This window comes from Strigops habroptila, chromosome 3 (assembly GCF_004027225.2).
Source record: "Strigops habroptila isolate Jane chromosome 3, bStrHab1.2.pri, whole genome shotgun sequence".
Classification (NCBI taxonomy): Eukaryota; Metazoa; Chordata; class Aves; order Psittaciformes; family Psittacidae; genus Strigops; species Strigops habroptila.
In genome coordinates this window covers 15,540,873-15,554,055 of record NC_044279.2, presented here as the reverse complement: position 1 = coordinate 15,554,055, position 13,183 = coordinate 15,540,873, and the positions used below count along the sequence as shown (strand labels likewise).

General features: G+C 40.0%; 1 long non-coding RNA gene across 2 annotated transcripts; it reads right to left on the bottom strand.

Moving 5' to 3' along the window:
* Window positions 1–6,047: 6,047 nt before the first annotated feature.
* Window positions 6,048–12,674, bottom strand: LOC115604958. Of its 2 annotated transcripts, none has more exons than XR_003990452.1 (4): window positions 12,528–12,674; window positions 11,573–11,708; window positions 7,200–7,434; window positions 6,048–6,161 (listed from the first exon to the last, which is right to left on the bottom strand). It is a non-coding gene; the product is annotated as an uncharacterized LOC115604958 (long non-coding RNA). The 2 variants fall into 2 exon arrangements; XR_003990453.1 differs by having other exon boundaries at window positions 7,345–7,434.
* Between the last annotated feature and the right edge of the window lie 509 nt (window positions 12,675–13,183).

Here is a 13,183-nt window from a genome sequence, read left to right as displayed (position 1 = left end):
TGGAAGGTATAGAATATTAATGAATGAAAAAGCATTAAAAGCTGATTTAAATCTACAACATATGAAGAATGAGAAGTGTCAGGTGAAGTAATCAGCTAAAAGAAATGCCATAGATTTCTGAAATGTTATTTACACATAATGAATTTGGAATATAAGCCCCAAGACTTTCAAGTCATGGACGGTTACGCAACCCATGTGCAGGTGTGGTGGGTAAACTGAGCATTCTTAGCTACAGAACTCACAGACAAAATGCCAGAAGAGACAACTGTGCTCTTCCAGGCTTCCCTGCACAGAGCAGTCAAAGGACTTTTACACAGGATAGACTAAAATAATTTTTTAGAAAGCTGCCTGATCTCATTTTGAAGTCCTTAGATGGTGCAAAGAGGTCTACCTCACATGTGGAAATCCCCATCTACCGGATTGCAGCTTCCAGCAGAAAACTTCACCTGCAAGCTATTATGCTTTTGTCTAAAACACTGACAAGTTTGTTACTTCTCATTCCCACATGTAAGCATCTCTACAACATCATCAATCACCTTCAAAGCTGAAGAGATCATACTTCTTAAATTTCACATTGGAAGGTTTATTTTACAGCTTTGTATTTTTCTCTGGCTTTCATCATGGCCAATGACACAGCTTTCAATTGATACACATGGATGCATTTCTTTATGATAGATGTTTCTCTACTACTTACATTTCTGGCTCAAGGTGACATGTAGGAATTAAGGCACTGAAAACATGTTGGGAGTCAGTATAGCCAAGAAGTTGTGGATAGGTATGTACCTGTAACAAACTTTTAAAAGAAAATTATTTAACTGTGAAGTAAAGTAGTAAAACCAAGAGGATCACCCAGCCCTAAATAGGTATTCTGGAGCATCTATCCAGCAGTTTGAATGCCCTAGTGAAAAACCAGAGCATGCTTATGGCATCGAGTATCACACCATCCTGCTCAGTAAGAAGCACCTGACTTTAAGTCCTTCTCCTGTGTGCTTCAGTTCACCATTTAAAACAGTTACTTTGAATAAAAAGAGTAAAAAATAATCAACTGAGTTCAGAGGCAATGTTTTTGCTAACAGGAATCAGCCCTAAGATTTGAAGCCTTGAACCTCTACCATCACAACTGACAGCCTCCAAAACTAACTTTGCTGGCTGGTTGTTAGTACAGCAGCTCAGAATGGAGCTCTGACTGCTTCCAAGAGCTAGGAGTGAGACAGCTCAAAATAGTGCCTAAAGGCAGGCAGACAGGCAACAGACCTAGGACCTATTTCTAAGTTTGGCTTGGCTTTGGGGTTAAAAAGGATACACTCCACCCATAAACCTTTGCCCCATAAACCCTTGTTTTGAAGAAGATCTCTTCCACACAGTATGGTTTTCCTTCACCTCATTCAGTACAGCTGCTGTGGCTGATGGGCTGGGAACACGGGACTCTGTGCACTTGTGCAAAATGGAACGTTCCTGTGCAGTTGCTAAAATTATCATGAGGACTGAAAGAGGGAGAATGGAAATAGAAATTAGCAGCTTATAGCTCCCCAAATGCTGATCAGAATTCCATGCGATGCAGAAGAGACACTGGTGAAGCCCAGTGCATCTCCACTGCTGGACATCAAAACCCCATTATAAACAGAAGACTTATGAGGGCATCTTAAAGAAAAGGCAGCAGCATCACTTAGAACTTAAATCTATTGTGGATACCAGTCTTCCCATCTTCACTACTCTTCCTTTACCTTCCTTAATAAATAGTTTAAAACATTCAGTGTTTCAACATATAAAGCATTACATTTACACTGAAGTCTCTAGGATTATCCTTCTGTCCAGCAAAGCAAAGACTCCCTGGTAACAAGCATTGAGACGCCAGAGAACTCTACCCACAGAATACAAACAAAAGCACCTTCACAGTACATATACTCTCTTCCTAACTCCTAAAGGAGGCTTTACATTGTGTTCAGATGGCAGAGAGATCTGGTTCTTGCAGACAATCTGACAAATCTATTTCAAATCATAGGACTCTTACAGAATGACCTGCTGTTCAGTCTCTTTTATAGCAGGTAATTTCTACCTCACTACTTCCAATGGTGGCTTATCTAACATCTCAAAAAAAGTGATTTCACAAAGAAACATCCTCTGTCTGGTTTGCATTCTTTCCAGCTATTCAGAGGTAATACTTTCCTGAACTTACAGTTCACATGCTTCTGACCTTGCTCAGCTTCTTTTGGGCAGGTATGAGTGACAATTAGTCCTTGTCAGCCTCAGGCATAGACACAACACCTGCCATGCATCCAGATGCTTCCTTGTGCCTTCGTGGACGCTTCCACCTTCTGCCTGGGGCTGACAGGTACAAATACTGCTCACACCACATAGCTACAAAAATATCTCAGGAAGAAAAACAGTCTCTCAAGTAACACGTCCACATTTTGTGAATAGTGACCTACATGAAGAGGAATATCAGGTACAAAAGAAAAGCCATGTTTCTTCTCCCATTTTCAGTGTTATATTTTTCATTAATATCTTCTTTTCATCAGCTACAACCAACTACCAGCTAGCAATTGGAAAGAGCGTGCTTTTAACTTTGCAGACACAGAGGCCTGTCAAACTGAGAAGAGCCACAGCATCACTTGAGAAACTCAGAACTGAAAGGATATGAAAAACATAAGTAATGTCTTTGAGTCACAGAGGTACCACTTGAGGCCCATGGCTTCTGAGCGTCCACCCTCAAAAGAAACCGGAACCAAACCACTGCATTTTAAGATGCATTCCTACCCTCTTTCCCTGTCATATTTACTTAGGTTGAAATTTCACAACAGCAATGCCCACAATGAAATGAATAATAACTTTTCAAATAACCACTTGCTAAAAAGCAGGACAGGCCTCCCCACAGCTGATACCTCAGCCTGCTTCCAAGTTGGAAAATTTCCAACATCTGCCTCCATGCCTTTGACATGAACAAAATCGGACCATGGCAGGGAGTGAGGCAGAAAGAACATAGAGGACCGTTTGGGGAAAGGAGCCCCAGGGACTCCTCCTCAGCCCCACTAAGAAGTATATTCTAGCTTTGCAGTAGTATGGCTCTGGGAATAAGATGCTTTTCTAAATAAAATATCCATAGCTATTTGTGGATAAACGTTAATGAAAATCTTGAAGAAATGACTGAGAATCTTTAGGTTTCAGTTTCTGGTCACGTAAACTATTTCAGCCTTTCTTCTCAAAATCTGACAGTTTCAAAAGAAGTTGGTATTAAAGTGAATTGCTAATGTGGAAAACAGCCGGTGATGCAAAGGAATTAAACATTTCATGAAAGAACATGTGGAAATCAAAATAAATGGTGGGAGTCAAGTCTTCATTGCCAGAAATGAGAAATTTTCCCTCCCTAGCCAGCAGTGTGAGCAGCCACCAGGCAAGAGCCACCACAAACAGGATTCTGGGGAGTCTTTCCCTGCACCCCTGTGACTGTGCTAACATAACCCACAGGGGATTATCCTGGTCAGTAATCATCCCATAGGGAAGGGAGTTCAACCTCCAGTTGGCAGGAGTAAACCCTATTTGCAGCTTTCCAAAAGGAGCAAAAATTCACATGTGGGGCCAGAATCATCCCCAGGGCATTTCAGGGGCTTGTGCTCATCGCAGTTCTGGGGAGCACCATAAAAACATGGCCTCAAGATCAGGAGGATGCAAAAGGAGAATGGCTGGGACAAGGGTTTGCACATCTCAGCACTGAACAGCTGATGATGCAGTTTCTCTACTGTCTAACCAGAAGGGCAGTAAAGCAAGACACAGGGCATCGTTCTGCCTCCGTGCAAATCCTTGCTGAGCTCTCATCTCAAGCACCGTTTGCAGCCCCACTCTCCACATCTCAGGAAGGAAATAGCTGAGATAAGGAAGGAACACAGGACAATTAGAATGATGAAAGGGAGAGATCAGCTGCCTTGCAAGGAGAACTAAAAATGCTGTGGGGGCATACAAGCAAAGCTTACAAAATCATGAAGGTGAGGAAAAGGTAAATGCACAACTTACCCACCAAATCCTTCAAATACCAGAACTATAGATCACCCACTGAAAACAGCAGAGGATCAGTTTAGAACATGTAAACTGCTTTTTTTTCATGGGTTGTAGTGAACTTGGGGAATCTGTCGCCATAGGAAGCCATAGAGGCAAAAGGTTTGAGCAGGTATTGTACCAGTTCATGGACAACAGGTCCATAAACAGGTACTGAAGGAACAGACCAGACTTTCCCCTCTAACATCCCTTGACCAATGAATGTGCATATTAGAGGAGCACAAGAGGCATGGATGGCAGAAAGCAGCTAGGTTTGTGTGCTCTCCCTAAACAGCATTTCCAGTTGTCACCATCAGAGACTGGTTTGACCCCATAGGCCATTTCTTGCATTCTTGGAAACCCAGCGAGATGTCCATGAGATTTCCATCAGGCTTCTACTGATTCCTACACAGCATCCAATAAACAGGCAAAGCCTCTGTTGGTGCAGAACTTGAGGAAGGAACCAAGATGTTCGTAACTGGTGGAAGAGGAATAAACTCCTCACAGCCAACTTCAGGGACACTGTGGAGAAAATCATAGAGGGGCACAAGCTCAGCAAAGAGCAGATTAGGGGGATAATTTTGTGTTTGACCTGTGAAGGGTGCTGGAGATGGCCCTAAAACATGAGTCTTTGAGACTCGAGGTCATACTTTGAAACAGGATAAGGCACCCTGCTTAGTGGTACAGTCAGAAAATTAGTCCAAATTTCAATTTTCTCTTAACTGGTTCAAATAAAAATAACAAAATAAATACATAAATTAATAAAATAGAGTTGCAGCTTTTCCCTGTGCACTTTGGCTCTTCCTGTAGTCTTAGGTCTTCCCAGGTATAATCCTAACACCACTACAATGCTTACCACACTAACCTTGCTTACCAACCAGTGCCCTGTAATGTATAGACTATGGCAACAGCACTTGTATTCAGGGTTGGTTTACAAAACACTGCTTTCAGGGCTTTTAGTACCCAACAAAATACTGTGTTATGGCAGATAGCAAGTCGTCAAATAGGTGCTTGTGGCTTTCTTAAACTCAACAGTTTTTGAAATTATTACATCAAGCAAGTTAATCTGTAACAGAAGAAAAGCAGATTAAGCTGACATCCAGGGTTGCGTACTCTGCCCAAGAGAAATCAGTGATGAAAGGTATGTTAACCCCACTGTGAAATATATTGTAGCAACATCACCCCAAATATACTATCTGCCATTGCCCCCTCCTCCCTTCAGTTTGCGGCATCAGTTTCTCTTTGACCTCTTTTGTATAAGCAAGTGGCTGACATTACCTTTCAACCAAGTCTACTCTTCTCAAGCTTTCGGCAAAGGCTTTATTTAAACACAAGGTGAACCTTGTGTTCTTAGACCTATGCCATGCAATTGTTCTTCCATGAGTCCTTTCATCATCCAGCAGTGTTTGGTTTGGCTTTATTTTTTGCTAATTCAAATTCTTCCTCTTATTCCTTGAGTAGTTGTTTCTCCTTTTTCAGCCTTGGTAGCCACAGGTCCCAGGCCTGTCAACCCCAAATAACTAGGCTGTCTGTACCACTACAAAAACTACTTTGCCTTTTCCTTTCCACTTGATCATAGCCCTCTCCCAGCTACATTTCTCCCTGACTGAACGACAGGCTGTGACTAGAAGCTACTTTTAGTATTCCAAGCCTGGTGCTCATTTGCCTCAGCAGTAATTAGCTTAGCCTAATGCAACCGTATTTGCAAGTTTATAAGATGCTCCGATGCATCTCCTTTGTGCCCAGAGACTTGCCTGGCTTTTTAACTGAATTTAGAGTCACAGAGATATGTTTATAAACATTACAATATATTATAAATAAATTTTTACATTGAACTGAATCTGTATTTCACTCTCTGGTAATGTTTCTCAAACACTAACTTTTATAAATATCATAAAACACACGACATAAAAGGTAATAAAATAGGGACAAAGGAAAGTTAATCTTTCAAATAAAATGTAAAGAAACAGAATCCAGATCCTTAATCCAATCTTCTTATTTATTTCAAACTGCCCAGGAAGTCCACCCAAATTACCTATGTTATTAGTTGTTACTGAAGAAGTTGTTTTCTGTTGTTGCTATGGTGGCCACATCTGCAAACCCAGCTTTGGAGTGAATGTTAATAATCGGTCCTGAAAGAAAGTGTGCTTAGTCACTATCAGAGCTACTTGGAACTGTGGAGATTAAACATGGTATCTTCTAAAGTAGTATGGGGGTTTTTTTCATTTAAATTCAGTGTCAGAAGGAAAGGTTAATTCTACAGCTGACTTATCTGAATAGAACATTAGGAAAATTTCATAGTACACAAACCAAGAGGTGGACCCAAGCCCCGACAGAGCAATGCTTGGTGTAACAAATAGTCTCGTTCTCAATAATATGAAGCCCCATGTGCTTTCCAAGTATATTTTGTTTGCTATGAGCCCAGCACAGTAAGTGCTTCATCTTCCCCAAGGTTTCTTAGTACTAACATTCTGTTGACCCAGCCCTTTTATATTTACACAGTACTATTTTTCAGATGTTAGGAACTGGCTTTGAGAAAGGCTTTATTTTAATGACATAGCATTTAAAAGTAACAGACATGAACTAGGAGTTTAAAGCTGCAGAAATGGCCGTGTACGAAAGCAAGCTGGTTCTAAAAAGCTAGCTTGCTTGTGAGGGAGTGATCAGCTTTTCAGAAGTTTAAGTTAAAATGGCAAACTAAAGAAACATGAAAAGAATCTTTCATTGCCTACTTTTTAATGCACAGTCATAGCCTGAGCTAGTTTAAATGCACAGGAATTATGTGTGCAGCATGACTCTTTTCCCTCTCACTCCAGAAGAGATTAGTTCATAGGGAAAAAAAAAAAAAAAAATCATTTTCTAATCAAGACTGCAAGATGATTCAAAATCAGATTTCACAATTCTGGTATACCAACTGATGTGGGCAACATTTAGCATAAGATAGTTTTTAGATTTTCACCTGCTGCTGTTTAATAGATTTTCCTCTGGCACTGACAGGTGTTTTAGATTGCTTTAATTTTAAGCCTCCAAAGAATGTTATTAAGAAATAAGACAGCAGAAATAGCAAAGAAAAGAGATGAAAAAGTTCTGGCACACACCAATGGAAATAGGTCTAAAGCCAGGTCTAAGGTCTATGCTACACATTAATAGAGATAGGTCTAAGGTCACACCTTATTTTTGTCCATTTGTGCCTCTCAGTGCAATAGTTTCGGAACACTGAAAGCAGCAAAGCAACTCAACAGCTGAAAGGAAAGAATAGGGAATGTGAAACACAGGTCATGGTAGGATAACTCATCTGTTTTGTTTTTTTCTTACCTCCATAACTACTCCAACCATTTTTCTACCAGTTCTCCATCTACTAAACAACAGATGCAATTCGCCAAGAGAATAAGAGCTGTATGCTGCCTGTTATAATGGAAGAAAAGACCACAGGAGAGATGCTTGCATGGCTGTAAATCACAGGGCTTTAAAGTGAACTGTACAAGCCCTACCAAAACATATGCTCGAAACCGTCTGTGTAGGAAAGGAAATAGAAGGAAGAGAGGAAAGAACTAAAACCTAAATTTCAGTAGTCTCAATTACATTTTTGTTTTAGTATTTCCTCTTGTGTGTCCAGTAAAAAATATTTTGTAATACTAGAACAGAATGCTAAAAATGGGTAGTTTTCTGTCTACAATAAGTGGGTGACAATATGAATATTGAATATCTAATTGGATTGCTCAAGGTAACCTGTGCATCAGCAAAAGTAATTGTGTGTGATTAATCTAACTCTGAGGAATAACAACTGCCACATTCTGAGCTCTAACAGTATGATTCATTTAGCAGATTTACAATCTATTGATAACACCTGAACTTAACAACGACCAAAAATCAATGTGACTATTAATGATGTGAATTTGACCTGTCAAGAGTAGTATTCACATAGCATCCAAGAGACTATTAGTTAAATCGTGCAATCAAAAAATTACCTGAAAGAGATACTGTATTTCAGAATATGTTGTATTAATGCATTGTAAACACGTTGTTCCCTGTCCCACAAGTCCCATGAAAAAAAATACAGCTTCACTATCTAAGATATTGTGTGGCATAAAACCAAAAATCCATCAATATCTGTACTTTGAAGATCCCTGAACCAGACTGTAAATTAGAAGCAAAACACTTCAAATGGAAAAGTGGAGCTTTCCTTTTAATACTTAACCCATCATTCTACAAATGACACATGTAAAGTGTCCGTAAGTACTGGACTCTTTCACAACAGAAGGTTGATCTTTTAATTTATTTCTGTTCACTTAATTAAAAGTCACATCTGAGAACAGATTCACCAGAAACAGTTCAAGTGGCAATAGTCAGAAAGCTTGAACTTCCAAGGAGACAGAAAAAGTCCTAAACAAATGCAAATAGGAGCAAGTGAAGCAGATACCCAAATTTAGGAATCTTCTAAATATATCTATACTTGGAAGTGGTTGCTTTTACAATGGTCAGCATTCAGTCACAATTCAAACAGAAAGGCTATAAAAATACTTAGAATGGTGACAGCTTCAGATTCAACAGATACAGAAAGTCAATATCTGAGATATATGATTCCAATTCCAACTGTGATTGTTGACTCAGATAAGGTTATTGTGAGCCAAATGACATCTTACAAAAATGATGTCCAAGTCAGTTCAGAAATATCTCGGTTCACTCACCCAAACTGAATCATATCTTCTATGCAAATGGTGCAATTAGTAATGATGAGGATGCTTTCATCAGCTCATTGCTAAGGCAGTATACTTTCTGTGCTCTGCATCACATTAAAATCTGCCTTTTAACCCTCACAGGACAAACAAGGCTTGCCTGGTAAGTAATTTCACAACTATCAAAAGACAAATTAACTTAAGGAACCACAGATTAAAAATTATCACCTGTAATTTTCTTAGTTTTGTGTTGGTACGAATAGCGTAGATGTGTACCACGACTTGATCTGCCCACTTCTGATTGAATGAGATTAAAGAGCTTCTGTAACAAACTGAGGGCTTTCTTCCATTAATGGAACAGCAGGGAGGAAGCTGAAGATCTATCCTGCAATGCCCAGTACAGACAGGCCACAGAATTAGTGTTACTTTAACCCTCCCAAACACCTAAACACCCCACATGCAACTTGAAAGCATGCCTGGGTGGGAGTCCCCAGCTGTCTATTCAGTGGGGTTCCACCTATTCTGCAGGTTAATTCATATGTCCATTCTTGCAACAAGTGAATTTGCAACAACTCAGAAGGACTTTTGCTTTCAGTTTCACTTTTTCTTTTTTAAACAAATGTTGGGAAATACAGAACTATTAAGTAGATGCAGTACTTCAGCAGAAAGATAACAGGCTCCGAAAACAGGTTGTCTGCTTTAATGTCACAAGCACAGTCCTTGCAAGGCACAAGCTATCCAAGTGGTCTGTGAGACCAATTTTATAACAAACTTAAATACGATGAAAGGCAATCTTCATCCCATGCACACTTTCAGCACCAAGTGCTGTATCACTTGACAGCTGGTACCCGCTCATTAGTGTGATCTGCTGTTGTCTAACGAGTCCGCTAGCTTGTCAAGAGCCCTGGATCCTCTGTTAGCTCAGGGATTAAATGATTGCATGCTTTTTAAGACTGCTCTCACAAGAATACAGGAAAATAGAAAAGTGTGGCTCAAGATGATGAATTCACAGTGAAAAATGTTTGAGTGATGCATTTCATTACCTAGACATTCTCAATTTGTACCTACAAGGAGATAAAACCATAGTCAACACTTCCAAGAAACTAGATCTTTTCCAAGTTTTTCTTCTTTCAGCTGTTTGCAATTGCTGAAAAAGCCCAGTTTCCCAAAGCTGGATAGTTCTAGCACACTGTCAGCCAAAGCACCCAATGCAGTGCCAGGATTTTTGATCAAGCTCAAGAATAGTTCAGCTGACAAACATCAAGATTTTCACCAGCTTTAAGCCCACAATGTTACTTCACCAAAATGTGATTTTTGCCTCAAACCAAGAGCAATTGCTGCTGCCTTTTGACAGCAGTGTGATTTTAACATGAGCAAAGTCACTAATGACCCGTCCTCTTGTTTCACAAGGATTAAGTAGAACTTCCTAAACTGATCTTGCCATTATGCTTCAACTATGTCACTTAAATTTTTAATATACTGCTATTTATAAGGATTATGGTAAATATTAATGTTATGCAATTACAAAAGTACCCCTTAGCATCGGTAAGTCTTCACTATAGAAAAATTTTGTTTTATAAAGCAATTCAGAGTCTTGGAAGAATAACTAATATAAAATAAAATAGGTTAGAAGAATGCCCTCTCATTTCGATCTAATGGCATACAAAGCTTAGGCTTCAACTACAAATAATTGTCTAGTATCCTTTATAATATACACTTTTGAAAAATACAAGATAAACAGGACATAATTACACATGCTGATGGGTAATTTAAAATGCACAGGCTTTTGCAGCTCTCCTAGTCACCTTTGTCTAACTCTAATAAAGCAAAGATGTAACTGTTTTCCCCAGCAGTGGAATCACAAACAAGTACTCTAAAATCTGTTTATGTAAGAGAGAGATAAAAAAAAAGGAATAGTTCTTAAGGGAATGCTTTGCAATCATTTTCCAATTAAAATCCTAGCCCTGAAACTGTTCTGAACTTCGATAATGAGAACACTGAGGCAAGCTGTTAATTACTTTTTATTTCTGAGAAAATTGCAAGATATTTTGAGTGTGATTGCTACAGCTCCTCTACAGTGTTACTCCAAAGGCACTAGGAAGAGCTCTAATTGTTCACCAAAAGAGATTAATCACCACCTAATAGCTGTTAAAAGTAGACCCAGTTTACATGGTTTGTCAACGTAGTTTTTACGTAGAAGGTATGAAATACATCCATAGCACAGAAAAGTAAGCTTATTACTAGAGATAAGTAGTTCCTGCAGAACAAAGTTTATCAGTGTTTCTTGTTACTGCGGTCTCCTCTTTACATGTATCTGTTCACGATGTTCATCCTATGCACATACATACATGTTCCCATTAGAAGTAGAATAATGATGGCTACAGGTGAGTCAGCCTCCCAGGGCAGTAACACATGCCTGAGTGGATATGTAATGATGTACATACATTACATAGAAGCTTTTTTTTGTTTGGAAGAACGCTATGCTGACCAGTGGTAAAAGGCAACACTTTGTAGAAATGTGGTCTAAAATGGGCTTTCTTTACACATGGCTTTTAATAATGTCTTTATCTCATTAGACATACATATTTAAGCTGTATGTGGTTAGGTACCAGAAACTGCATTACAGTTACCTTAGGTTACATCTGCATGGCCACAAACATCTCCCCTGGGGACCAGTTTCTTTCTTGCAGCCCAAACAGCACAATAAAGACCACATCTACCTCCACACTGCACATCCAGTGCTTAGTATCCATCCTACGATCTTAGGTGCCTCCTCACCTGTACACTTCCTTAGTACAACACATGCACTGTGTGCACCATTTGCTTGGTCATATCACAGAAACAGTCGCCTAAGGCATAGCTCCTACCTTTGTGTAGCACTCTTTGTAATGATATCTGCACACACTGGTCTTGGCACCTCTACATCCACTGCATTTGCTCCTTGTACTCCTTCCGGAGAGCCTCCGACATCTTCTCTCCCCAGTTTGTGGGCCTGGCTATTTCCTGCAGATGGGATCAGGAGAATTGCTTCACAGATTCGAGGTTTTACTCCAGGTTAAGAACCTGTCCATACATTCAGGTACACGGCATGTGGCAGGCCAGCTCACCTGAGCCATCACCATTCTATTTCTGATGGGGATGACTAATGTATATACACAGGATGACCAACAATGGGATCACAGCTTTCTGGATATCAAAGAGCCTAACATCTGCTATTCAGCACTAACAAACCATCTCTCAGGAGGCTATACCACCGGGGATGAGGGTTACTATTTCCCTCCGGAGCTATGCCATTACTGACTCATACAGGAGAGTAGGGAAACCCATATATGTCTGCTATGAGCACGTTTGTGGAGGAAGATTGAGAAATTTGAGTGTTGGCTTCCCAAATATGTATAACATACGGTTGGGCAGACCCTACCAGCCAGGGGCTCTTCAGCTGCATTGGTGCCATCAACAAGAACTGTATCCCATTTGCTATATCCAATTCCATGAGATTCCTACCAAGAAATCAGTTGTAAAGACTACTAAGTCTAAGGCTTGGCAGATGCTATGTGTCATCTCCTAATGTAATTACACAAGCACTCACTGATGCATTTCCACTAGCCTTGACCATTTACAAGCCCTTTTCCTGCATTCTACCTTCATCTTTCTCCTCCTCCCCTAGTAGTCCTTGAAGTAGTTAATCTGATGAACATCTACAAATTCAAGCTCAACTGTATTCAGTAGACACTATCCCAAGCTACACTGTTCCAGTAATCCTGAAAATATATGCCCTGGAGGAGTTAGCCCTCTAAGGCAATTAAGCCCTTCTTTACATACCTTGGAGTCAGTGGATGTACTCCACAATTCTTACAGCCTACTGATTCCACACTTGTAGATCTGGTTTTGCAGCATCTGGAAGAACATGGCCATCCTTGGAAGTCAGGAGTTAACACATGTCAAGGGGTGATGCAAACTCATTCTGTCAGCTGAGCTGTCATCTGTGGTAGCACACAGTAGAACTGAGGAAGCAGAGAAACTACTTCTCTAAAGAAAGATTTCAGATGTATCGGATGCTTTTGACACTGAGCAAGAGCTGGCAAAAGGGAATTAGAATCACTTTGTGGTTTCAGAGCTGTCACAAAACTGAATTTTAGGCAGGGGAATTTAAGAACGGGAAAGAGAGAGAGCTGTTTGTAGGCAGGTCAAAGGATAACACTTAGAATATCAACAGTAAGAAACTGTATAACACGGCAGACTTCGCCTCCATCTGTCCAAACACATTTCTGTGTTGAGTTCAGTTTTGGCAGGGAACAGAGATTAAAAAGCTTAAATGGGGACTCGAGTACTAAAACCCTTTCTCTAAGTCTAGAGCTGCACTTGAAGTCTGTGATGAGCAGACAAGGATAGCCTTCCCTTCCAGAGTGTCACTGCACTGCAGCTGGCAGTACCACAACTCATGCTTACAAATCTAGCTAAAAAGCCTAATTGTATGA